The sequence below is a fragment of the Triturus cristatus genome, chromosome 10 (genome assembly GCF_964204655.1).
Source record: "Triturus cristatus chromosome 10, aTriCri1.1, whole genome shotgun sequence".
NCBI lineage: Eukaryota > Metazoa > Chordata > Amphibia > Caudata > Salamandridae > Triturus > Triturus cristatus.
Genome location: NC_140593.1, coordinates 399392576 through 399420344, shown reverse-complemented (window position 1 = coordinate 399420344; position 27769 = coordinate 399392576).

The following is a 27769-nucleotide window of genomic DNA, read 5'->3' as shown; positions in this document are numbered from 1 at the left end:
AATTCATCTGACCCCCACTGGAAGTGATGGCTGGTTTGGCCAGTGGACAATAACGGGTGTCAGACGCAATTACTGGGTAACACCAAGGCTTTCAAGTCTAATAGACCTGACATGTATTATGTACAGTCTGAACACTCAGGGATAGTGACAACTTACAGTGTTGGAAAGTTGTGCTTTGATTTCCTGAAAGCCCTGACACGGTCCCAGGTGAAACAACACTTTTTCCCTTTGTCTGATGACCTGGATCTCAAGAATTGTTTTGGGACCCTGGAAGCCACGTCAAAAGTGCTTCTTGTGTGCAATATACAAAGAGATATGGATGGTTTCTCTGCAGGATGCTGCTGAAAGGCTGTACAAATTGACAAGGTTAATTTAGAAAAGGCTTTGACAGTGGTAGACAATGGTATGACCACCTTATCCTCTAGAATATACTTTTTGGGCAGCATAGTCATACAGCAGGACATGTCCGCATTACAACATAGACAGTCGCAACTTCGGTCTAATATGTTATTGTCCTGGACTCTTCGAACATTACATTCCGGCCATGTGCCATGGTGACACATAAACACTACTAGTCTGTTCTCACCTTATCAACTGACAGAACAGCTGATACCCATAGCACTAAAGGATGATAGGTGCACCGTGTTACACACTGAAATACTGAAATTACCTTTCACCATTACAGTAATGCTATCCATGGATTAGATCATCCATGGGTTTATTACCTTGCCAATTTTGACATTCCATTTCCAATATTGCCTGCCACACCATCAGACAGGCAGTTATGAAGCATTAGGGGAAGGGTATGTATGTAAGTATTGGGAACTACCTTTCAAGTATCAATGTAGAAATGGGGAGGCTGAAGGCTTTCTCAGCAGTTCTGACTGTGAGAACACTTTAAGTGGGTCCCTGGTCTGCAAAGACATTTAGCTTCAAGGGGCTTGTAATGTGTCTGTGACAAAACTGTCCAGTTATCTGAAAGGTTCCCCAGCAGCCGTGATTCGTCCGGCTTTCAAATTACTCTCTAATGGGAGCTATTTCATGTTTAACAGTCAAGGCTGTTGTGGATGATACCCGGCATCGCCTGCCTGGTGTCTGTAAATTCCATAGTTACTTGTACTAAAGTTCTGTGTCCACTCGCCCGCACAGTTAGGGACGCAACGCTGTGACCTACAAAAAGCATTTCCAACATATGCTTTGATGCTCTCAACAAACTGAAAGCAATGCTGTTTCAAAAAGATGCAGCCTTAACATCTGCTAAAGAGACGTTTAAAATCCATGTTTCGACGTCCTCTTCAGAGATGCAAGCGATACTTCATACTAACTTCCGACTGCATTTTGGGGAGACAGTCCATACTATTTTTAACAGGTCTGATACGAGAAGAATAGAGCACTTTTTAAAGTCTATAGGCTCTGTGTTGGTCAGTAACTTCCACACAATTTTCATGGTAATTCTATCTTTCATACACTCCATACTCTAAGGCATGCTTGGAGGACTTCCACTTGTCCTGCTCCTGATTGCTGGGACTGTGATTTAAATGTTTCTGTTCTGCAATGGATGTCTCAGCTCATAATGAAATGGAACGAGCCCTGCCACATGTGCTGTTGTGCCATGAGCACATGGTACATTGCTTTGGAACAACTCTGCCTCAGGAACTGAATGAGCACTGGTTCTTGTCCTTTCGGCCCACCTGGCTGCCTACGTGCAACTTATATTCCAATGTCTAATGTGCACTTTCTAATGTGCCCTGGATTTATGCCTTTGGTTGAGCTGTCTGACATACATGTACTGGTGGACCCCTTAAAGACCCATTTGTATACTTGTCCCCAGCGTATTCCATTGCTACTGAATGCGTTTTTTGAGCCGTCCTGGGATGCTTCAGCTCCTAGTCAAATGGATGTTGGCTCTGCAGACCATGTACAGGCTGTTGTCACTGCCTTAGCAGCTGCTGTTGGGTCCGGATGAGAACACATTTGCTCTATAAACCTATTTCGAGGTACGCCTATGGGAACATCGTCTGCAGTTGCTGGAACAATACATTTTTCGCCTACCACTCGAAACACATAAACAATTGGCTATCCCTTTTGGTGGGAACATTTTTATTTGGTCTGATTTTTACAAACTGACATACGTTTTTTAAGCGAATGGGTTTCTGGGTGCTTTGAGTTTCAAACTTACACAATTGCCTTTTTTAAATTGGTTTTAACGTAATTTTATGCAATGGACCTTTTTATGCCACGTCTTTTATACAACTTTAAGGCTCTTTAGATAGCTATGGGCTTTCCCTTTGTCGTGAGGGGTGGGTGTTGTGTCTGAGGTAGGCCCACATAAAACCAACACCATCTTTTATCATGGACACGTTTTCTTAAACTGCCTTCCCTTTCACACAATACCCTTTTATACACATTTGCGTGCATGGCAATGTTGGAGATTTTGATTCGCCTAACATTATCATGATCTTTGAAAATAAATCAACCAACCAAAACATACATGTCATGAAATGCAGTTCATGAATTACATACTTGCGCGTACAGATTTCATTGCAAGGTGTCAATAAAGAGCATCTTGGATAACACGATTCATAAATATGAGCTGCTCGATAGTACATGCGATCCCATCCAATGCCAAGGACTAACACATTAGTATAAACAATCGGTGGTGCCAGGTCACTTAACAGACTGTCTAAACATGCATGTACGGGAAGCAAGCATTCTTGTGTCGGCAATTAGTATGTCTAACAGAACCCACTGAATATTTATATGCGATTTTTAGATCGAGGGTGTTCCAGAAAGGTCATTAACAACACCATCCTAAAATCTATGTGCAAAGAGAGATATGAGGTACTGATAAACAAACAGGGCAGCCTTGATGATTCTGAACAACGATTGGGGAAAAAGGGCCCTGTGGCCAAAAATGAGTTTAGAATAATCATAAAATATAGCCAACAACATAAACAGCTCCAATCGATCATTGCTTGCAATTGGCCCATGGTATTAAATGATCCTGTCATTGGGCCGAGTCTACCGACCAGATCCTCTATCACATACAGAAGGGGTCTATCCATGCGTGATGAAATGGTCAAAGCAAGTCCTGAGGTCATTTAGGCAACCAATTGGTTGCAAACGCATAAAGGTTTTTTTAAAATGTAAAACCTGTAAGGCATGTCAACAGGGTGAAAATACTATAGCTTACACAACCCCATTTAGCGCCAGGAGTAATAAAATAACTAAACTTCTGACCTGCAAAACTGAATATGCAATCTATGTTTTAATCTGCCCGTGCAGCCTACAGTACGTAGGCAGCACCAAATTACAGGTGCATAAAAGGATTTCACAGCACATACGGGCGATTAATGACCAAGATAACACTTACTCTGAGGCGTGCCATTTTAAGATCAAACACGATTCTAAGCGCCAAGACCTCAGATACTATGTTATAGACTCTGTACCACCCAGCAGGAGAGGAGGAAACAGGGAACATAGATTGCATCAATTGGAAACAAGATACATTTTAGAGCTGAATACAAAACAACCAAGTGGGTTGAATGTAACTGAGGAGCTTTTTACTTGTCTTTGATCTTTTAAGTATCATATATATATATTGAATTTTCCATGTCATTAAAGTAAATTATGTTTTTTAGCAAAGTTGTATCCAATATTTATTGACATTTTAGCATCATATATTTATATTTATATTCAAGTATTTTATATCTATTATGATTTTTTACTTTATACCGATAATATATTATATATGTATGCATTGACACTTGTCATTAATTTATTAGAGACACTAAGGCAATTTTGAACAAGTCATATGCGGAAATTGTGCACAGATTTTCGCACATATTTAATGTATATATTTTGCTGCTATAAACCTTTCAAAAACCAAGAATTCATGACCAAACATTCAATCTGGTAATGATACCGGTACAAGTATTTAGGACAAAGAACACCACTTAGCTCGAGAGCATGCATTAAATTAATACTGAGAATTAACAAAAAAATGAAATAATGAAAACAATTTTGAAACGGAATAAGTGGGAGATACAAACAGCTTAAGTGCATATTGCATAGGATACTGGGGCTCCAGTACCAGGGCAATGCTGAGAGATAGTTTAAAAGATTTTACCATATTGTATCTTGAAATGGGTGTCCAATGTTATGGTACTATGCACTTATGTAACAGGTGATATTCACTTTGCACTGTAGCACATTTTGCACTGCATGAGACGATACGCAAAGAATAATTGAGTAAAAAGAAATGAATGGACCGGACATTGAAAATTATAAAATACGAATGTTGGTGAATCACAATCTTGCACTAAAAAGTATTTTACCGAGCATTCAAATGAGAGAAAAACACCAATGGAAATTAATATCAACAATACAGATTGCAGGGGGGGGAGGGGATTGACAATTTTGGATGATGTGACATTCCTGTATACATCCATGCTGCACTGTGATGAAGAAGTCTTTATGTTTTATCGCTCTGTATGCCATTACATGCCTGTGGAAATGCTGGGTCCTTGCTGTTTAACATGCCAATGTTTTCAATAAAAAGTAAAAAAAAAAACCCAATACAGATTGCTAAACATTAGTTTTATGATTGAAATATATGCACTTGTGTCCTAACATTGCAAAAACTACAATTGAAATCTTTTTTACATCTCTTTTATGTCTATTGCGTAGTTTGCACTAGTGGTTTTGCCACACCTGCACCAGTCACTTTAAATAACCTATGATAACGCCAAACTTATGTCATGTGATCAAGGCTCTATTTATCGTGGTCCGTATCCATTTGTGGCAACAATCCTGTGAGAAAAATGGTATTGTGTGTGTGTATATATATATATATATATATATATATACACACTGAAAAAACCATAGGTTTCAGGCACGTTATAGTTAGGAATTAGCATTTGAAAAACCTTAGAAATTCACTGAAACAGACCATAGGTTTTAGGGAAAATATAGTTAGTTGGACATTGCACTCGTACAAAACCCATGAAATTACCCTGTTATAGGTAGTTCAGCTAACTATAACTCGCGCCCCCGCAATGCACTGCTGATGATGTCACATATTACATCACTCATGATATGGTTAGTGACATCACTGATGACATCACTGATGACATCTCAAATGACATCACTGATGACATCACGGATGACATCATCCAGTGACTGTGTTTCTGTAAAGTTTAACTATGTTTAATATATATAGGGAAAGGCATATTGAAGAATGAGTGGGTGTATAAGTGTCTGAATGGATGATTTATTTAGTGGATGTGTAACTGAGTCTATAAGTGAGTGATTAAACGTATCTTACTGAATGCATGGGTTGGTGAGTAAACTGTGTGAATGTCTGTATCCATCTGTCTGTTGGTGTGTAAGCGGCTGCATGGGTTTGTGAATAGCTACATGAGTGTCTATATGAGTTATTGATTGGTTGTCTGAGTATCTGTATGGGTGGCTGAGTGTTTGTGTGGGTGGGGTGTGTGTGACTCTGTGCATAGATGTGTGAGTGGGTGATTCACTGGGTGCGTGGTTTCAAGAGTGCATCTGTGATGGACTGCATGGGTGGGTGAGTGTGTATATCGGTGTGTTAGTGAATGAATGTATATCTCAGTGGTACAGGTGCGAGTAACTACATATTTAAAAAGCAGTATATATGTCTGTTAGAGTATGGCTATAAGTGAGAGTGTGTGATTGTGAGAGTGGCTGTATGGATGAGTGTGTGGTCGTATCAGTGATTGTATAAGAGCGTAAGAATGTTCTAGTATTTGTATGAGTAAGTGAGCAGGTGTGTGTATAACTATATAGGTGAGTAAATGGGTGTGTGATTATTTATTTGCATAACTGACTAGATGTGTGAGTACCTCTCTGGATGAGTAGCGGTGTGTGAGTGTCTATATAGGTGTATGAGTGCATATGATAGTCCTGTACTGAGTGACCATAAGTATGAGTGACTGTACGGATGAGTGTGTGGATGTGTGTGTAGACCTAAGAATCAGCGAGTGGGTATGTAGTTATTGGTGTTGGAGTGTCAATGGTTTTGAGAATGGCCGTCTGTAATTTAGAGTGGGTGTATCAAAGGTTATATTAGGGTGTGAGAAGATGCATCAATTTATCATATGGATGATGTAATCAGTGATGTCATTTTGAGATGTCATCAGTGATGTCATCAGTGATGTCACTGACCATGTCATGAGTGATGTAATATGTAACGTCATCAGCAGTGCATTGTGGGGGCGCGAGTTATAGTTAGTTGAACTAACTATAACGGGGGAATTTCACGGGTTTTGTACAAGTGCAATGTCCAACTAACTATAACTTTCCCTAAAACCTATGGTTTTTTCAGTGAATTTCTAAGGTTTTTTAAATGCTAATTTCTAACTATAACGTGCCTGAAACCTATGTTTTTTTCAGTGAATTTCAAAGGTTTTTTAAATGCTAATTTCTAACTATAACATGCCTGAAACCTATGGTTTTTTCAATGAATTTAAAAGGTTTTTTAAATGCTAGTTTCTAACTATGCCTACAGAGATAGGACATGTGAAGAAAGAAGAAAAAAAGCACAGAAAGAAGCAAAAGAAATGCTGAAAGAAGCAACAGAAGTCCACAAAGACGAAGAAAAATGCAGGAAGAAGGAAGACCTGCAGAAAGAACCGACAGAGGACTAGAAAGAGGCCTTGTTGCAAAATCATCCTGTGCCCATAACTTTTTCAGACATATACTGGTGGTAACTGACTCTGACTAACCAGACCTAGAGCCAGTGCTATGCTAAAAGACACTTAGAATACAGTGAAAACACCTACATACACTAGGGAACACTATGCGTTGGGGTACCCCTATGTTTAGCATGACCTCCTCTGTAAGTCCCTAGTACATAATAGGGCAGGGGGATTAAAACTACCTCTTAAAATGCGCTACGGGGCCCGTTTGCACAGTGGAGTAGGGAGGGGGCGGGGGCCTGAGGTGACATGTGTGCAAACACGCCCTGTGGCCTTTTTAAGTTGGGAAATTAAGTCCCCTTGAATCCTGAGGGTCCCTGGGGTCCAACTAGCCCACCAGGTATCTCCAGTAAGCACCCCAGAGCTGCGTTGCAGAGAGGTGTATAAAGGGGCGTGGCCTGGACCACTTCTCTGCAACGCAGGCCTCTGGTGCTTACTGGATGTACCTGGTGGAAGTTTTGTCTAAACTAGCAGCTTTTATGATTTATTAGAGCAAAGTGTTCAATATCCTTGCTTGACAGTGTGGCACAATGAAGCAGCAGCCTTTATTTTCCCAGCGCAGTGAGACTTGTTATGCCAGAGATAAGTCAGGTGATTAATATTCCGCTGGAGAGAGGTCAGAGTTTTATCTAGTGGCAGTTTCAGTTTTCACTCTAAGTAGCCCAGAGGGTTAATATGCTTACTGAAAGAAAGTCTACCAGCATACTGTAGTTTATTGAACTGTAATATATGTGGATAGCACAGTGGGTTGCAGTTTTTGTCAGAGAGATGATGATCCCTTTGTTACATGCGGTTCAGCTGCACCTGAAGCTGAGGTTGGGGTGGAGGGTGCTGATTTTTTTAGAAATCAAAAAATAGCTTTAAAAGCACCTGCTGCAGAGTTCAAATTTCTTGTTGCTCAAATGAGTATGATTTCTGATATTTGTCTATTTCCATGGACTTCATTGCATGATTTTGGTGCCACACATTTAGTCATTGAATGACTCATAAATCCACTGAATGTATGAAAATGTCACACATAAGCAATCTGAAACATTAGCATCTATACTCAAATGGGTGTCATTTCTGCTATCTATACGATTGCCTCTTCTTCCTGCTTGATTTTGCTCATGAGAAAGTGTCACTCATAGTCCTTGAAATGTCACTCATAATTACACTGAAATTATGAAAATGTCACACATAGCAATCTGAAACCTTGGCAGCTATGTGTAGCACTCTCGCCACTCCAGAGCTGAGAGTAGACATTTAACTATTAACTTACCGAACCCAGCTGTTGCTGCCAGCACGTCTGTGGGGCGCAGCAGAGCCGGCGCAGCGCACGCTGGCACCCTGCCTAGCCAGAGTTTCAGAGTGGCATAAAGGCGTGACAATGCATTTCAGTGCGGTGATGCGGAACACCACACTGAAATGCGTGAGCGTCACACCTGATGTGTGATACTTGGCAGGCCTGAATCTTTCTGTTACACATGTGGTAGACCCTCACATCTAGCCTCATCAAAGTCTTGTCCTGCAACTAATAAAGAATGCAGCTTATGTAAGAGAAGAAGACATTTTGCCAATGTGTGCCATGATAATAAAAAACAAAACCCTGCCAGAGTATCTACGATAGTGAAAAAAACATTTGAATGTGTAGAAGAGTAAGAGATGGAGTATATGATAAAGAGAAACATGAATCTCATGGCACAGATGAAAGACGTTGAGGGCAAGGATGAAGTAGCGAAGCCACCTACATGTTCCATACAAGTCCATGGAGCTAACCTGTTAATTATGGCTGATTCAGAATCACCATTTATAATTATCTCGATTTTAAGCTGAAATCTCTAGTGAGCCAATTGTTGCCACCTGTCATACAGGCAGTTACCTTTGATGGACAAAAGATTCACTTTGAAGGGATTTTGTGGCTAAAACTACTTTCAGGAAGAACTGCCAATATTAAGAATATGCAAATGGGCTAATGTTTTGGGGTGGAAAGATCAAAAGTGACTAAAATCACTTTGAGTTCCAACGTGGATGATCCCGTTTTGGTAGTGAAGAAAGAGAATATAAAGGAAAATATAATCGCTACCTTTCCTCATGTGTTAAGTGCACAAAAAAGAAAGTTAATGGGATTTGAACATGAAATAAAGCTGAAGACAGAAAGTAAGAGGTATGCCATTTAGGGTCAGAAAGGAACTCCTGAAGTTACTCAATTGCGTGCAAGCAGATGGAATTATTAGGGAAGCAGAATCCTCGAACTGGGTGTCACCAGTAGTACCAGCTAAGATAAACAGAGGTCTTAGACTTTGTGTGGTACAACATATTGATCAGCAGACATCTGTTGCCTAAGATCAATGATATGTTGTCTATGTTTTATGGGGCCACAATATTTTTAACACTTGATCTACAAAATGCTTACTACCAGGTGGTTCTGTATCCTGCTTCTCGACCATTGACTGTATTCATTATGCCATATGGTGGATGCCAATTTAAGAGGATGATCTTTGGTCTCGTGTTGGTGTCTTCAGTGTTCCAAAGGATAACGCTCCACATTTTTAAGGACATGGAGGATCATGTTTGCTGTTTTCAAGATGGCATTTTAGTTTTTTCAAAAGGCAAAAATGAACATGTTAAAATATTATCTGAAGTAAACAGAAGTCTCTCAACCAGAGGCCTTGTTCTCAGTGCCACACAATTTCAGATAAAGAGGTATTTCCAAAGCATTCCCTGGTGAGAGCTATAAAGAATGCCACTGCACCTGATGATAAATAGACATGAATATCCTTCATAGGGCTATGTGAATACTATGGAAACTTTCTGAAGTATTGTGCATCAATGAGGAAAGGTATAGATTTTGATGGAAGAATGAACAAAAATGTGCTTTTGATGACAAAAAACTCAAATCATAAATGCTCTAGCTCAACCATTACACTATGGAAAACATTGCAGAATTTCGAAAGATCAAGTGGTTATGGCCTTGGGCTGTCCCAACTCGGAAAGCTGGGATTTCTGAATGGGTAGTGGCATATGCTTCGGAGACTTTGAGTGAAACAGAGAGAAGATACTCTGTCATGAAAAGAGAATTCTCATCTGTGTATGGGCGATCCACTATTTCAGACATTTTATGCGGGGCAACAGATTTTCATTAGACACAGATATAGCTTGTTTGTATTCAAAACTGTATTAATAAGATTTTGATTTCTCTTTTTTCCGGAAGATAAAACAGCCCTGCTGATTACCTTTCTAGATTGCCTTGTGCTGAAGGAGGCAAGAATGTTTTGGAAAGTAAGAACTATGATGTAGTGGCCTGCGTGAATGATGTGCGCATGGTGCAAGGAGAAGCATTAAGGGGGAAGTATGAATTGATGAAGATTCCAAGGATGATGAACTTAAGATAGTAAAAAAATACATACGTGAAGGTTGGCCATCCAAAAACAGCCTTAGTGGGGCACCTCATTCTTTTGCCAGAATGGCTTCTGAATTGAGTGTCAGTGGAGATTTAGTGTTTAGGACTGATTAATGCATTCCTCCGGTCAGAATAAGGGAACAATTATTTAGAATGTGTCATGTAGGGCATATGGGAATGTTCACATTAAAAAAAATATTGTGAGAGCATTATTGGAGGCCCAGTAGGGATGGTGAGGCAGACCACATTGTAGGGCAATGTGAGATTTGTTATGCGGCAGATAAGAATTGTAGAACCAGGGAAAAAATACTATGCAAAGTGTAATGTGGTCATTGTTTACATTTCAAAATGTGGGTGTATATTTTTGGACCCTTTAAGACTCTTCCAGAAGCATGAGATTTACTATACTACTTATTGGCCAGAAATATTGTTTACTGAAAATGTCACTATCACTGTTGTGCTAGAATTTCTTATGGAAGTTTTTAGCTGAGAAGGGGTGTCTAAAATCATAGTCACTCACAATGGGGTTCACTTTACGTCCACTGAGATGACAAGTTTCTTACACACAATTTCAAACATGTCAGTACAGCACTCTATGACCCTTAATGTAATAATGGCCAAGTCGAGTGGTAGGTGACATTCCCTTCGACTTCGCTGTGCACAACAGATTTGTATTGTACAGTTCTGTATTCTTTATTATATATTGCAGTATACTTTGTTTTCCCCTTCACTTCACTTTTGTTTGGTATTGTCTTTGCCTTGCGCACACATAGAATGCGGGCAGGGTAAATGTTCGATAATTGGGCATTAACAGTGCTGATCTCTGGAGCAGGTGTTGATTAAAGTTGCTGCTCACACTTACCTGCTTTATATTTGCTGATTCCTCGCTGAAATAGAGGGTCCGGAGTTCGTGAGCGTTCCCCCTATGTGGATGTCAGAGCAGAAGTGGCTGGTGTAGGTGATTTAACTGCACCCGGTTCAGGCAGGCTGCACTCGCTGATCCCCAATCTCCTTCACATGTGTTCATGCTCCTGCAGTGATCAGCAGTTCCTAGCAGCCACTCATTGAAAGTAAGGTTTTTTGGTCTCTCCCACTATGGGTAAAGGTGAGAATTTCCCGGTACTGATCACTCCTTTGGGGGTAGATGAGTGGGGGGTTCCCACGGTGGCCTCCCTCCTCTGGGACAGTACTCCCTTCTAGCTAGGTCCAGTGACCCACTGTGGTCTACAGGGTCACTGCAGCCCTACTCTACACGGGCACTAACCTGCTCAGCATAGCAGTTGTCTGCACAGTAACCCCTCCTGTCATACGGAGTTGCCAATCCTCAGCTGCACACGGGCTCTGGCCCGATAGGCAAAGCATGCACCACGGCTCACTTCACAATGACCCTCCATTGGCATACAGGGGTCACCAACTTTGTTCTGCACACAGGCATTTACCAGATCGGTGTAACAGCTGCTTCCTCACACCTTGCAAAGGGAATCCACTCAACAGGATTCCCTACTGGACCTCGCTCCATCAAACGCTCTCCTCTTCTCCACAGGGCAAACATATCATGGTAAACAGGCAGGCAACGTTGCTCCAGGCGCCAGGGCAGGTGGTCTTGAATTCACTTGGTGATGTCCCCTCACCCAGCAGGGAGACAAGCAGATGACAATGTTTGCAGTCTCAAACACCCCTTCTTATAGTCCATTTCCAGGCACCAAATGTTATTTAGAGTCTGTGTCTTGGAAGTTTTTTTGGGGAGCCTTCTTATTTTGAAGTGCCCACTCCTCTTCTTCCTCTTGAAAGCAGTCTGTCACAGCAGGAGTGACTTAAAAGCTGATAGTCCCACAACACAGTCTATGGGAGTGACGAGCGTTCACACCTGGTTGTCTGCCACAGTGATATGTATATCAAAAGATTAACCCAGGTCCCTGCTCTTTATGATTCTCTTAGCCCCATCTCCTTCCTGAGATGCTCCCAGGCCTCTTCCGTGTGACAACTCACTCAATCAAAGAGCAACCTTTGAAGTGTGCAGGGGAAACCTGGCTCTCCCCTCTCCAGTATGTGTCCCACCCAGCTTACAGAAATGCAGCAATACACAAATCAGCCTCGGGAGACTTCTCTACCTCCACTTCATGTTGCACCATGCAGGCCTGGGTCTCACAAAATGGAACCCATAGTCTGCCATGTATTGTTTCATTCAGAGGCACACATACACCCAGTGCATGTATACAGCGTACACACAGTGCACAACACTATATCCTTCCTATACTATACCACTCATAGGCACACATACATCCAGCACGTGCATTTAATATGCAAGCACTGCACAGCACTAAATTCTTCATGCATTGAACCACTCACAGGAACACATACACCTTGCACATACATTTAACCTGCACACACAGCACTATATTCTTCATGTATTGTACCACTCACAAGCACAAGTGCATCCAGCACATGCATCCACCATGCACACACTGCACAGTACTGCATTATACATGTATTGTACCACTCACAGATACACATACATCCAGCGCAGATACACTAATCATACGCTGTGCAGCATTATACACCCAGGTGATGTAGGCCAAGGGTGAGTTGAGCACACAGCAGCTGAACTTTGAAATGAGTGAGCCTGTAAGCCTCACTCCAATGCCAGGTTAAAAAGAACCTGTGTACTACTACTGATCACTACACGGTATCCTGCCACCACAGTGCACGTACTGCTTAACTCTGGTGAAGGCAGTAGCCTTTCACCACTATGAGGGTAGTGCTTTGGGCACCCCCCCCAGTCCAATAAGACGGCAATCCGGTAATCAGGACTATGTCATGGCACAAATGCATGAGCCGTGTTTGCCTATGACAACAAAAACCAGCATTAGGGATCCAGATATCAGAAAAGTTGTGCACTCAGGGCAGAGGTGCAAGTGCATTACCACGCAGAAGACTTTTCGGTCCCAACATCAAGCACTCTGCAACAAATGCAAGGGTTCATTCCAGTGATTCCAAAAGGTGTAGCATGTGCCAATACCTTTTGCAAACATCATCAGTAACAAGTATTGTTACAAGAAGAACCTCTAGTATAAGACTGCATCTTACATGTTGCTCAACATGCATTATTTATGTGATTCAATGCCAAAGCTGTAAAAAACATATGTAAGCCAAACAGTGAATGACTTCCGTACACGATCCAGGAATCACAAATGAGCAACAATTAATAAGAAACTTGACCAGCCTGTCACTAGAACTAGTGAATTTCAGTGGTTTTTTCAAGTTTAAAATGTTACGTTGTCACTTGTCACTGAAATTTTCATCTAACTATAATGTTACTTTAACCTTGTTTTATTTAGTGACTTTCTAAGCCAGTGGTTTCTAAACTTTTCACTCCTGAGGACCCCCATTGAGCCACTACTGGAAGCCGGGGACCCCCAAGCAATTTGTATGATTTGAATGTCAAACATTAAAACTGTAATTCGAAAAGAATAAACACACACATGCACATCAAACAAAGACTAGACTTGAATTACTAAAGATGTTAGTATTTTTATATTAAAAATATTTGCAAAAATCGAAAAATCGTTGTTTGGTTTTATTTGGCAGCCCGAGGCTCCTGTTCCTGCCAAGGCTGGACTGGAAACCTAAAGCTGCTCTGGCAAATGTTGTCAGACCAGTCCCCGTACAGTGTACATCAAGTGCAGCGAGTGGGACTGACCATTACAAAGGGGGCTTTGGGGGGGCTCTTCTCCAAGAAATTTTGGGAGAAAATGGTGCATTTCACAACACATTTGTCATTATATATTGAATTGTATTAGCTTTTAAAGCATTGTAAATAATGATCTTACTGTGCACCAGGATACAACAATCTTTTGTCAATCTCCAATGATTGACAATCTTCAATGATTCCCTCACCTCGACCCTCCAACAGTGCCTCTCATCTCTCCATAGCCCCACTGTCACGTGTATTTAATTTGTTTTATAGCAGTGGTTCCCAAACTGGGGTCCGCGCACCCCCAGGAGTCCACGACACATTCTCAGGGGGTCCGCAGGCAGCAGTTTTAAAAGCACTGCAAAGTTCCTTTTATAATCAGCAGTTTTTGGGCAGCAATAAAAGTGTCAAGATAACTCCTGTGATTAATGTACCTGCTGGAGAGAGAGGGGGTTTTGTCCAGTGGCAGCTTTGACTCATCTAAGGAAGCACAGATGGTTAATATGCCTGCTGCAAAGAATGTCTACCAATATGCCTGCTGCAAAGAATGTCTACCATGCATTTAAAAAAAACAGTATTTTGTTTGGTGCATTGCTCAGTGGGTTACTGCTTTTGCCGCAGAGATTCTTTTGTTATTGTGCAGTTCACAAGTTCCAATTGTAATCTAGCACAGTGAGCTATGAACTGCCATCAAAGAGCTGGATGCAAACTGCATGGTACAAGTTAGTTCTTTTCCCAGTCTTTCATTATCCCCATGCTGCTAAAAAGGTTTGTTTGGGTAGAAATAAATCCTTATTATTAAAGTAAACGCTAACCCCTGTGTTATGTTCGGAATCCTGAGTTTGTGCTTCTCCAGACCAAGCACTGTTAAAAAATGCCTACCACTTTTGCTGACATTTGAATCCTACACCTTGTAGCCCCCTCTGCCTTATGTAACATTTTCTATTCACTGATTTACCCATTTATGATTCAATGTCTCTGCATGTGTGCGATGTAAAGAAATAGGATATATGCGCAAGTTGGCTACGGACAATACTGGCAGCTGCTACGGCAGAATTTGTGGGTGTTCCGAGGTATCGGGAAGTCCGAGGCCCGCCTCTACTATCAGGAGCATTTGGACGGCAGTGAGATGTAGGGCGGGATGTATTCCACACTCCTGCCCCTGCCTGTAAGATGACCTGGAACGCGGGGCTGCAGCGGTGCTTGGGGACTTACAGAGACACCGCGGAATAACTTAAACAGGATATGGGCATGTTGTTACACCGTTGATTGTCCTGCAAATACCGCCATTCCACTATGGACAGTGTATTACCCCTGCAGCACCTACCTGATGCATCCTGGGACCCGCAGTTTCTACAAATTGCGGTGTTGGTGAGCATACACAGGAGAAAGGGGGCGGAGCGGATCCCCACCTATGGGGAAGTAGCAGGACATTCAAATTTGGAGTTTCAAAGCCGCCTGAACATTTAAAGGCATCCGATGAAGGCCAATGGTGGCCGAAATGCATTATGCCGATTTCATCCGAATAAAGTGTTTCCAGACGGTCCCCCGTGTGGCCTCTACTCTTTTCTAGGGAGGAGGTGTTTGGATATTTTCACGGTTGCCAGCAACGTGATTTGGAGGCCCCCGCTGCGCAAGTTGGCTACGGACAATACTGGCAGCTGCTACGGCAGAATTTGTGGGTGTTCCGAGGTATCGAGAAGTCCGAGGCCCGCCTCTACTATCAGGAGCATTTGGACGGCAGTGAGATGTAGGGCGGGATGTATTCCACACTCCTGCCCCTGCCTGTAAGATGACCTGGAACGCGGGGCTGCAGCGGTGCTTGGGGACTTACAGAGACACCGCGGAATAACTTAAACAGGATATGGGCATGTTGTTACACCGTTGATTGTCCTGCAAATACCGCCATTCCACTATGGACAGTGTATTACCCCTGCAGCACCTACCTGATGCATCCTGGGACCCGCAGTTTCTACAAATTGCGATGTTGGTGAGCATACACAGGAGAAAGGGGGCGGAGCGGATCCCCACCTATGGGGAAGTAGCAGGACATTCAAATTTGGAGTTTCAAAGCCGCCTGAACATTTAAAGGCATCCGATGAAGGCCAATGGTGGCCGAAATGCATTATGCCGATTTCATCCGAATAAAGTGTTTCCAGACGGTCCCCCGTGTGGCCTCTACTCTTTTCTAGGGAGGAGGTGTTTGGATATTTTCACGGTTGCCAGCAACGTGATTTGGAGGCCCCCGCTGCGCAAGTTGGCTACGGACAATACTGGCAGCTGCTACGGCAGAATTTGTGGGTGTTCCGAGGTATCGGGAAGTCCGAGGCCCGCCTCTACTATCAGGAGCATTTGGACGGCAGTGAGATGTAGGGCGGGATGTATTCCACACTCCTGCCCCTGCCTGTAAGATGACCTGGAACGCGGGGCTGCAGCGGTGCTTGGGGACTTACAGAGACACCGCGGAATAACTTAAACAGGATATGGGCATGTTGTTACACCGTTGATTGTCCTGCAAATACCGCCATTCCACTATGGACAGTGTATTACCCCTGCAGCACCTACCTGATGCATCCTGGGACCCGCAGTTTCTACAAATTGCGGTGTTGGTGAGCATACACAGGAGAAAGGGGGCGGAGCGGATCCCCACCTATGGGGAAATAGCAGGACATTCAAATTTGGAGTTTCAAAGCCGCCTGAACATTTAAAGGCATCCGATGAAGGCCAATGGTGGCCGAAATGCATTATGCCGATTTCATCCGAATAAAGTGTTTCCAGACGGTCCCCCATGTGGCCTCTACTCTTTTCTAGGGAGGAGGTGTTTGGATATATATATATATATATATATATATATATATATATATATATATATATATATATATATATATATATATATATATATATATATCGCAGCAAACCATTCTTACACGCGATCGTCTTTACCATCGATCAAGAAAGGGACGGACTCCACTTGATTGTTCCCAATTCGTTTTATTTTATTCGTGTGCTATGCCGTATATATATATATATATATATGGCTTCAACTCCCTTTTCCACGCACTCGATGTGCCGCTGCAGGTAGGAGCCCAGACCACGATTAGGTGCTTAAAGGGATCTTTATTCGTCCGCTCACAAGTTTAGCACAGCCATTACGCGTTTCGAGCCCGTGGGCCCTTGATCACATGACGCTAGCAGCAGTCTCACCTGGGCATTTAAACATTTTTTTAAAAGTGCATTTTTTTCTTTTTTAAAGTGACATGGTGCTTTATGCAGTTACCAATAGTATCTTACAATGCAATGGTAGTAGATATAGAAAACATGTTGACATTTTCAATATAGCTAAATATATATCTCAATGATAAAAATTATATAAAATTCATCATTTACAATAAATATATAAATATATAAATATAATTAAATATATACTAAAGACTTTAAAAGGGTTTACATATAAAAAAGTTTGCATATAGAAAACCCCGAAAATGTTTGATTGATAAAAACACTCGCCTGAACCATAATTATATGTCTGATGGCCATTCTATTGTTATGACTTAGTGTCAAAATTGTGGATAATATTTATGAATGGAGCTGTAAAGATAGTATTTACAAAAATTATGTTCAGCAAATTGATGATATTTATGTCTTAGACTTTCATTGCATACAAGAATAAAATCGGTAACTATTGACGTGTATGAAAATGTTGTGTGCCACCTCATCCTAACCCCAATAGTGTGACCGTGATAAAATTCAAAGGGGCAGCTTGCAGCTTAAATAAAATTATATTACATAATTGATTATTTAGTTTTATTTGCAGATTATAACTCATTAATAGGATCATAAGGGGTACTGAGAGGATCTATAAACAAGTATATAGATCCTCCGTACCATTGAGGCCCACAGGTTGTTTACTATCCAATTGTAGGATGTATCTGGTTTCTAGCTTTCTCAGTGCTTTTTCCCGGTTGCCTCCTCTTTTGTTGAATGGTACGCTATCAATCAAAAAGTATTTTAGGCCTTTAGGGTCTCCATTGTGAGATTCCTCAAAGTGGCGTGCGACAGGATATGTGTGATCCTTGTTCTTGATGGCTCTCAGGTGTTGGAGTATTCGTTTGTGGCCTTGAAGAACTGTACTTCCAACATATTGAAGGCCACAAGGACACTCCAGCATGTAGATCACAAATTCCGTTTTGCATGTCAGAAATTTATATATGGGGATTTCTTTGTCACTAAAAGGTGTTTTGTAACACCTTTTGTTTTCTCCATACTGACATGCTTTGCATATCGTGCATTTGAAAAAGCCAGTACGTTGCTCTAGCCACGTAGTTTTTTTGCCTTCAAAAGGATCATTATGGACTAGTTGATCTCTCATGGAGGGTCCCTTGCTGTATGTGATTACAGGTTTGTTGGATAGAACATGGCCAATGATAGGGTCATTTAATACAAGTGGCCAATTGTTCATTATGATTTTGTTAATGGCTCTAGCTTGTTTACTGTATTGCATTATAAATTGGAATGTTTCCGTATTGTCAGCATTATCTCGTATGGTGGGACTGACACTGATAGTATTCTTACTGGTCTGAGTTGTCAATAAACTGTCCCTGCTGATTTTACTGCATCTTTCAATGGCCATGTCTATTGTTTTTTTCGAGTAACCCCTCTCGAGGAATCGTTTAGTACTTGCTATCTGAGCCTTATGTAGATCATTTTCATTGCTACTAATCCGTTTCAATCTCAACATCTCACCATATGGTATACTTTGTATGAGATGTCTGGGATGAGCACTGGTGACGTGTAGTGTGGCATTTCCTGCTGTTATTTTGCGGGGAAGTTTTGTCGCAATTGCCCCATTTTTGATATATACCTCTACATCAAGAAATTCTGCCCTATGATCACTAATGTTGGCTGTGAATTCTAGATTTAATTTGTTAGAATTGAGTCTGGTGACAAAACCCTCTGCCTCTGACCGGGTCCCCTGCCAGATGATAAAAAGGTCATCAATAAATCTAAGCCAAAGTTTGACATTAGTGTTAACAACATGTTTATGTTCTTTGCGCAGGACAAACTTCTCCCACCAGCCCATGTGAAGACATGCATAGCTGGGGGAGAAGCTTGCCCCCATCGCAACGCCCCGTAGTTGTTGCTATAGGGTGTTTCTGTACATAAAGATATTATTGTTTAAACAGAATTCAGTCATGTCTTTAAGCATTTTGTTATGGTTTGCACATTGTAAGGGTCTTTTGTTGAGGTAATATATTAATGCCTTGATGCCATCTTGATGATTGATAGACGTATACAGTGAGGAGACATCCAAAGTAATTAGTAAATAGTCTGAGTTCCACCTGAAATCCATGATTTTGGATATAAAGTCCCCCGTGTCACGAATGTATGAAGGTAACTGTTGTACAAAGTTCTGAAGAAAAAAGTCTACATATTTAGATGTTCGTTCTAGTAGACTGTTTCTTGCCGAGATGATGGGTCTTCCCGGTGGGTTTTTGGGATCTTTATGAATCTTCGGAATAAAATATATGATTGGTGTCGTTGGATGGTAATTGCGAAGATAGAGGTATTCATCTTGTGTACATATTATAGATGTTTTTTAAGATTAATTGGTCACTTTTGCGGTAACATGACTTGTCTTGTAGTTGTTTCATTGCTTCCTCGTTGTAATCATTTTTGGTCAACAGCACTAGATTGCCACCTTTGTCCGAATTGCGGATCACGATCTCAGGATTGTTTTTTAGTTTTTTCATAAGAACATGGTATTGGATTTCGGTTTTGTTTTTCTTAGTTCTTGCCATTCTCTGTATCCTATGATTAAGTTTTTTTATTTTTCCAATCAAATGTTCGTGAAAGATTTCAATACCATCTCGAGGCATTATGGGATTGAAGGTTGAAGTTGGTTTAAATCCCGTTTTGGTAATTGGTACGTCCTTGGTACTTAGTACTTGCTGATCTTCGGCACACTGTGTTGATGTCATATTTTCCACTAGTATATATATATATATTTACACACACACACACACACACACACATATGTGTGTATTATCTACTGGCGGTCGCCAGTAGATAATTATAGTTAGGGCCGTGTTTCCATAGGAAATCTGAAAATTCTATTTTGAATAACTTTGGCGCCGGTTGACGAATCCTCGCGAAATTTTCAAAACGAATGGGGCGCTCCGCTCAGCTACTACCCTGAAAGTCTCGGGGTGATTCGTCAAGCGGGGGTGAGAAAAAGGGGGGTCCCAAAACGCGTTTTCCCCATGCATTTTCCCGTAGGACCTTTAGTCGAGGGTACAGCCCGAACGGCTGAACAGAATTACTTGAAATTTGGCAAAGTGGTAGTCCTCAGGTCAGGCATGTGCCTTTTGCATATATGGTGTCAATCTGTTCAGTAGTTCCTGAGAAAATTGCATTTAAAAGTACATAAATATCTATATGCGTGCACCCTAACGTGCGCAGGCGCAATTCTGATTGGTGGTTACATGTCATTCAACATTCGAATCGGTCGAAATCAGGAAGTGTCGGCCGTCATTTTGTGTGTTTGGTGTGTGACAGTGAAAAAGAAAGGTGGAGAACATGAAAAGGGGGCAGGGTAGAGAGTTCCTGACCCCCTAGCCTTTGTCACGGGGTCCCTAAAGGACCCCGAAGGGTGAAAACATTTTTTATTTTTTTTTCAAAAATTCGCGGGGTGCACGGTGAAAAACCTTTAAAAAAAAAACAAAAAAAAAAACATTCTAAACGAGCCATTCCATATTACAGGATACAGTCAATCTATAACTATATACATAGGTAGTTTATTGTAAAATAAATATATACAAAATTTAATAATACATACATAAATTAGCATTTAAAAAACCTTACAAATTCACTTAAAAAACCATAGGTTTCACACATGTTATAGTTAGGAATTAGCATTTAAAAAACCTTGCAAATTCACTTAAAAAACCATAGGTTTCACACATGTTATGGTTAGCTGGACATTTCACTCGTAAAAAACCAATAAAATTCCCTCGTTATAGTTAGTTCAGATAACTATAACTCGCGCGACCGCCACTCTATCACAAGGATGATGTCATCAGTGATGTCATGAGTGATGCCACTGACCATGTCATGAGTGATGTAATATGTGATGTCATTAGCAGTGGATTGCGGCCGCGCGAGTTATAGTTATCTGAACTAACTATAACGGGGGAATTTCATTGGTTTTTTACGAGTGAAATGTCCAGCTAACTATAACATGTGTGAAACCTATGGTTTTTTAAGTGAATATATATATATATATATACACACACACACATATGTGTGTGTGTATATATATATATATATATATATATATATATATGTGTATATATATATATCTATATCTATATATATCTATATTACCTACTGGCGGTCGCCAGTAGGTAGTTATAGTTAGGACCCTGTTTCCATAGGAAAACCGCAACATTCTATTTTGAATAACTTTTGCGCAGGTCGACGAATCCTCGCGAAATTTTCAAAATAGGTGGGGCGCTGCGCTCCGCTCCTACCCTGAAAGTCTCGGGGGGGATTCGTCATAAGGGGGCTGAGATAATAGGGGGGTCCCAAAACGCGTTTTTCCCATGCATTTTTCCATAGGACCTTTAGACACAGCTACAGCCCGAACGGCTGAACAGAGTTCCTTGAAATTTGGCAGAGAGGTAGTCTACAGGTCAAGGAAGTGCCTTTTGTAGGTTTGGTGTAAATCTGTTCAGTAGATTCTGAGAAAATAGCTTTTAAATCAATATATATATCTGAGCCAGCTTACGGTGCGCTTACGGTGCGCTTACCGTACGGTGACGTGCGCGAGCGCGATTCTGATTGGCTGTTCGATCTAAGTAAACATTCGAATCGGTCGAAACCAGGAAGCGGCGGCCGCCATTTTCTCTCTCGCACTCTGAGGGGGGCAGCAAAAACAAAGACAAAAACCATCTAAAGGGGCAGTATATTCAGTTCTTAACCACCCAGCATCGATATAGGTGTCCCCAAACAACCCCCAAGGCCAAAAAAACAATTTTATTTTTTTTCGAAAAATCGTCGATTACGCTTACCGTACGCGTACGGTTAAAATTATAAAAAAATAAAAAATTATCCACACTCTCCACACCCCGTGTGCAAATGGTGCCCGAAGGGCACCCTTTGTGCATGGCTTATATCATCACGAAATAGTACAAATGAATACCTTTTCACAACGAAGCGCATAATATGTCCCCCATGTGCGCACAGTGCGCGAAGCGCATCGTGCGTACATGGCCCATCCCGCATAACGTGGGCACGCGGTGTGCGCAGCGCACCGCGTGACCACCGTGCGTGCACGGCACTAACTGCGTAAAGTGGGCGCGCGGTGCGCGAAGCGCACCGCGTGCTCACTGTGCGCGCACGGTGCGCGAAGCGCACCGTGCGTGCACGGAACAAACTGCGTTAACTGGGCGCGCACGCCACGAATGGCGTAAAGTAACTTAGCATTTAAAAAACCGTACAAATTCACTGAAAAAACCATAGGTTTCACACACGATATAGTTAGGAATTAGCATTTAAAAAACCTTGCAAATTCACTGAAAAAACCATAGGTTTCACACAAGTTATAGTTAGCTGTACATTTCACTCGTAAAAAACAAATGAAATTCCCCCGTTATAGTTAGTGTAGGCAACTATAACTCACGCGACCGCAATCCTCTGCTGATGACATATGTGTCTTTATGAAAAAAAAATATTTGTAATATATGTATAGCTAAAATTTAATGGAAGAAGACATGGGCAAATAAGTGTCTAAATACAGTATTAGCATCAGCAGAGGATTGCGGTCGCGTGAGTTATAGTTGCCTGCACTAACTATAACGGGGGAATTTCATTGGTTTTTTACGAGTGAAATGTACAGCTCACTATAACTTGTGTGAAACCTATGGTTTTTTCAGTGTATATATATATATATATATATATATTACCTACTGGCGGTCGCCAGTAGGTAGTTATAGTTAGGACCACGTTTCCATAGGAAAACCTCAACATTCTATTTTGAATAACTTTGGCGCCGGTCGACGAATCCTCGCGAATTTCTCAAAATAGGTGGGGCGCTACGCTCCGCTCCTACCCTGAAAGTCTCGGGGGGATCCGTCAAGCGGGGGCTGAGATAAAAGGGGGGTCCCAAAACGCGTTTTTCCCATGCATTTTTCCATAGGACCTTTAGAACGAGCTACAGCCCGAACGGCTGAACAGAATTACTCAAAATTTGGCAGAGAGGTAGTCCCTAGGTCAAGGAAGTGCCTTTTGTAGGTTTGGTGTAAATCTGTTCAGTAGATTCTGAGAAAATAGCCTTTAAATCAATATATATATCTGAGCCCGCTTACGGTACGCTTACCGTACGCTTACGGTAAGCGTACGGTGGCGTGCGCGAGCGCGATTCTGATTGGCTCTTAGATCTTAGTAAACATTCGAATCGGCCGAAACCAGGAAGCGGCGGCCGCCATTTTCTGTGTTTCACTCTGAAAAAAAAAGAGTGAAAACAAGAAAAGGGGGCAATGAGGAGAGTTACAGACCCCCTTACATTTGTGAGGGGGTCAAAGAAGGACTGTAAAGTACAAAACAAACATTTATTGATTTTTAAAAAAAATCACGGGGTACGCGTACGGTAAGCTTACGTTAAGCGTACGGAAGAAACATGGCGTGCGCGAAGGAGATTCTGATTGGCCCATAGATCTTAGTAAACATTCGAATCGGCCGAAACCAGGAAGCGGCGGCCGCCATTTTGTGTGTTTCACTCAGAAAAAAAACAGAGAAAACAAGGAAAGGGGGCAATGAGGAGAGTTACAGACCCCCTAACATTTGTAAGGGGGTCAAAGAAGGACAGAAAAGTACAAAAAAACCATTTATTGATTTTAAAAAAAATCACGGGGTACGCGTACCGTAAGCTTACGGTAAGCGTACGGTAAAAAAAATAAAAAAAAAAAAATGAAAAGCAGATTTAAGAGTTTGCTCATCATATGTCCTCCATGTGCGCACGGTGCGCGAAGCGCATCGTGCGTTCATGGCCCATCTAGCGTAATGTGGGCACGCGGTGCGCGAAGCGCACCGCGTGCTCACTGTGCGCGCACGGTGCGCGAAGCGCACCGTGCGCGCATGGAACGAACTGCGTTAAGTGGGCGCGCACGCCACAAATGGCGTAAAGTAACTTAGCATTTAAAAAACCGTACAAATTCACTGAAAAAACCATAGGTTTCACACATGTTATAGTTAGCTGGACATTTTACTGATAAAAAACCAATGAAATTCCCCCGTTATAGTTACTGTAGGCAACTATAACTCACGCGACCGTAATCCTCTGCTGATGACATATGTGTCTTTATGAAAAAAAAATATTTGTAATATATGTATAGCTAAAATTTAATGGAAGAAGACATGGGCAAATAAGTGTCTAAATACAGTATTAGCATCAGCAGAGGATTGCGGTCGCGTGAGTTATAGTTGCCTACAGTAACTATAACGGGGGAATTTCATTGGTTTTTTATCAGTAAAATGTCCAGCTAACTATAACATGTGTGAAACCTATGGTTTTTTCAGTGAATATATATATATATATATATATATATATATATATATATATATATATATATATATATATATATTCGCTGAAAAAACCATAGGTTTCACACATGTTATAGTTAGCTGGACATTTTACTGATAAAAAACCAATGAAATTCCCCCGTTCTAGTTAGTGCAGGCAACTATAACTCACGCGACCGCAATCCTCTGCTGATGCTAATACTGTAGTTAGACACTTATTTGCCCATGTCTTCTTCCATTAAATTTTAGCTATACATATATTACAAATATTTTTTTTTCATAAAGACACATATGTCATCAGCAGAGGATTGCGGTCGCGTGAGTTATAGTTGCCTGCACTAACTAGAACGGGGGAATTTCATTGGTTTTTTATCAGTAAAATGTCCAGCTAACTATAACATGTGTGAAACCTATGGTTTTTTCAGTGAATATATATATAGATAGATATATAAAAATGTATGTGTGTGTGTGTGCACAAAATAGATTTGCAGAGGCCGAATCACGGTTTCACCACAGCTTTTATTTCACTTAGTAGTGGCTGTTTCCAGTAGGTAGTTATGCTTAGGACCAGAGTTTCCATAGGAAAAGTGTTTTTTGTTTTGCCAATAACTTTGGCTCCGCTTGATGAATGTTCACAAAACTTTCACAAAACGTCCTCCTTTTGGTTCAGCTGCTGTGGTGATAGCATCAGGGTGATCTGTAAAGCGGGGGTAGAGAAAAAAATGGGGTCCCAAAACGAGTTTTCCCCATGTTATGTCAAAGAGTTAAAAAGAAAAATTGAAACTGACTCCAGTCCGTTACAGCAAATTTGGCAGAGAGCTAGATGTTGGTCCAGAAAGCGTGCTTTTTGTGATTGGTGATTGGCTGTAAACCCGTTCAGTAGTTTCAGAGATATTTAAGTTTAAATAATATAGATATCTGGGAGCCCAACAACCTACTGCAATCCTACTGAAATTTGATTGGCTGCCAACACTTCAACCAGGAAGTGTTGGCAGCCATCTTGGGACCAATGTACATGATAGCACCCACTGGTGATGTCATCAATGATGTCACTGATCAGGTCATTAGTGATGCAATATGTGAGGTAAAAGCAGTACATTGGGGTGGCGCAAGTTATAGCTAGCTCAGCTAACTATAACTACTGAATATGACTAGTTGTGAATGAGTGACATCTGAGCCTTACTATAATGTCCCTGTAGCCTTTGTTTATTTCAGTGAATTTATATGTTTAAAAAAAATCTATTTCCTAACTATAACGTCCCTCTAACCTTTGTTTATTTCAGTGGAAAAAAATAAATATATATAAATATATAAATATATAAATATATATATATATATATTTTTTCAATATACATAGTTGTGAAATCAAATGTAGTAAACCTATATACCTATATTTACTGACGTTCACAATATTCTGGTAGTCAATATTTGGACTACAATATGGTAATTGTATGAAGGAGGCCATAATGCATTCTCTTCTGGCAGATCTTTGATGTCCCCCTTTACCCTTTTGCCTGTTAACTTCTAAACTTAGATTCCTCACTGTTAGAATATCCCCAGGTACCAGACTGCTCTAGAAACTTTTACACAGCAGTTTTCCTGCCCACTGATGTTGGGCCTCTGCATTGACTTTGTTCCATCCGGAAGTGACAAACGGAGCCACATAGCAGTGCCCCTATGCATTCTGACGTCGAGAATAGACAGCAGTGTTAAAGCACGACCACCCCTTTTTTAGCTCCACCTTGAAGGATCCACTGTGATTAGCTGCCCCTTCCACTTTACCTTTTAGCTGGTGGATGGAGGAGTTGACAGTCGTTCTAGCCGTGGCTGCATCAGAGTTGATGCTTAGAGGGATGGTAAATACTTGAAGAGTTCAAGAGAACATGGATATCTGGTAATGATCTGTGTGCTATGCTTTTGGTGCTGAGTTCACAGACACATTTGAGAATAGCCAGCATTACAGAATCTGTGTACTTTTCATTGAGGTCACAAAGGTTTTTAGTTAATACCCTCTTAGAGTCAGTACAAGGGTGCCTAATATCTTAGTGGGATAAGAAGCTTTATGCATAATCCACAAGGACATGTTGTATAGGTAGGGTCACCATTCCTTTATTTGCTTTCACAATCATCTTTTAATAGCGCAAGCCACATTACTTCACTGCATTGAGTGACATTGGTGTAAATTGATAATTTAGTAGGATAAACTTAAAAAGATTTCCAAAAGAAGGCAGTTACAGCATTCCATAGAGAAACAAAGTGCTGATTTCATTTTGTCTTAGTCCTTAAAACTGTTTTCATATATAGCAACCTTAAAGTACGGAAAATTATTGAAAAACTTTTTTTAACAGAGTATGATCTGAGCCCAGTCACTGCTGAGTGCTTCTAAACTTTCTGGTCAGCACAACTACAATCACTTTTGCAGATGAAGCACTGGAAGAGATTGAGGCCTTCACCTACCTAGTGTAATAGACACGTGGGGCACTCTGACGTCATGCCGAGCCAGCTTTTGTGCTGTGGCACTAGCACAGGACATGGACTGTGCCAAGAGGTTGTGTGAGATAGAGGATCAAGTTCAGGGTGTGGCTGAGGGCAATCTCCTCTGTCATGAGCTAACAGGGTACTGCCAATGGGTGTGGTATATTGGATTTTAGGATGCAAGACTTGACAAAGGGTGCAGTAAACTTCCACACCCTAGCCCTAGAACATCCAGAGCAGGTTTTGGGGATTGAGGATCTGGTTGTTATTTTCGATAACTAGAGCACACAGTGCACTGCCAAAGGCCATACCCTACAGGTTCAGGGACACAGGTATTTGGTATGGCTGCAGGCTGTGCCCATATAGATTCTTTTGGCTTGGTACGTCATTGAAAAATAAATACATCATTTTCTCAAGATACGTTAGGTTCCTTACAGCAGAAAAGATATGTGTAATAAAATTGTACACTCTAAATCAGTGTTTCCCAAACTGTGGTGAGTGGCCCGCCAATATTTGGTAGGTCAGGAAAGTCCAAGCAATAAATAAAGATGCTTTAAATTCTGTGTTTATCTTACACATTTACTGGCACATGCATCAAAGATGCCATTTGCGATTCCTTATTAGCAATAAATAAGGATTCGCTGATAAGAAATAGCAAAAGCCTATGCATGTAGTAATCACACAAAAAATAGCGATTCCTACAAATTCCTTAATTGCGACTGGCAAATTGCGAGTCGCAATTAAGGAATGGCTTTCCATTCAATCCTATGGGCCCACAGGCCCATATGAATGAATGGGAATTGCATGCGCAATTTGCGAATACCCATTAGGTATTCGCAAATTGCGCATGCAATTTCAAGGGTGCAAGGGTGTCAAAAGGATACCCTGTTGCATCCCTGAAATTGTAAT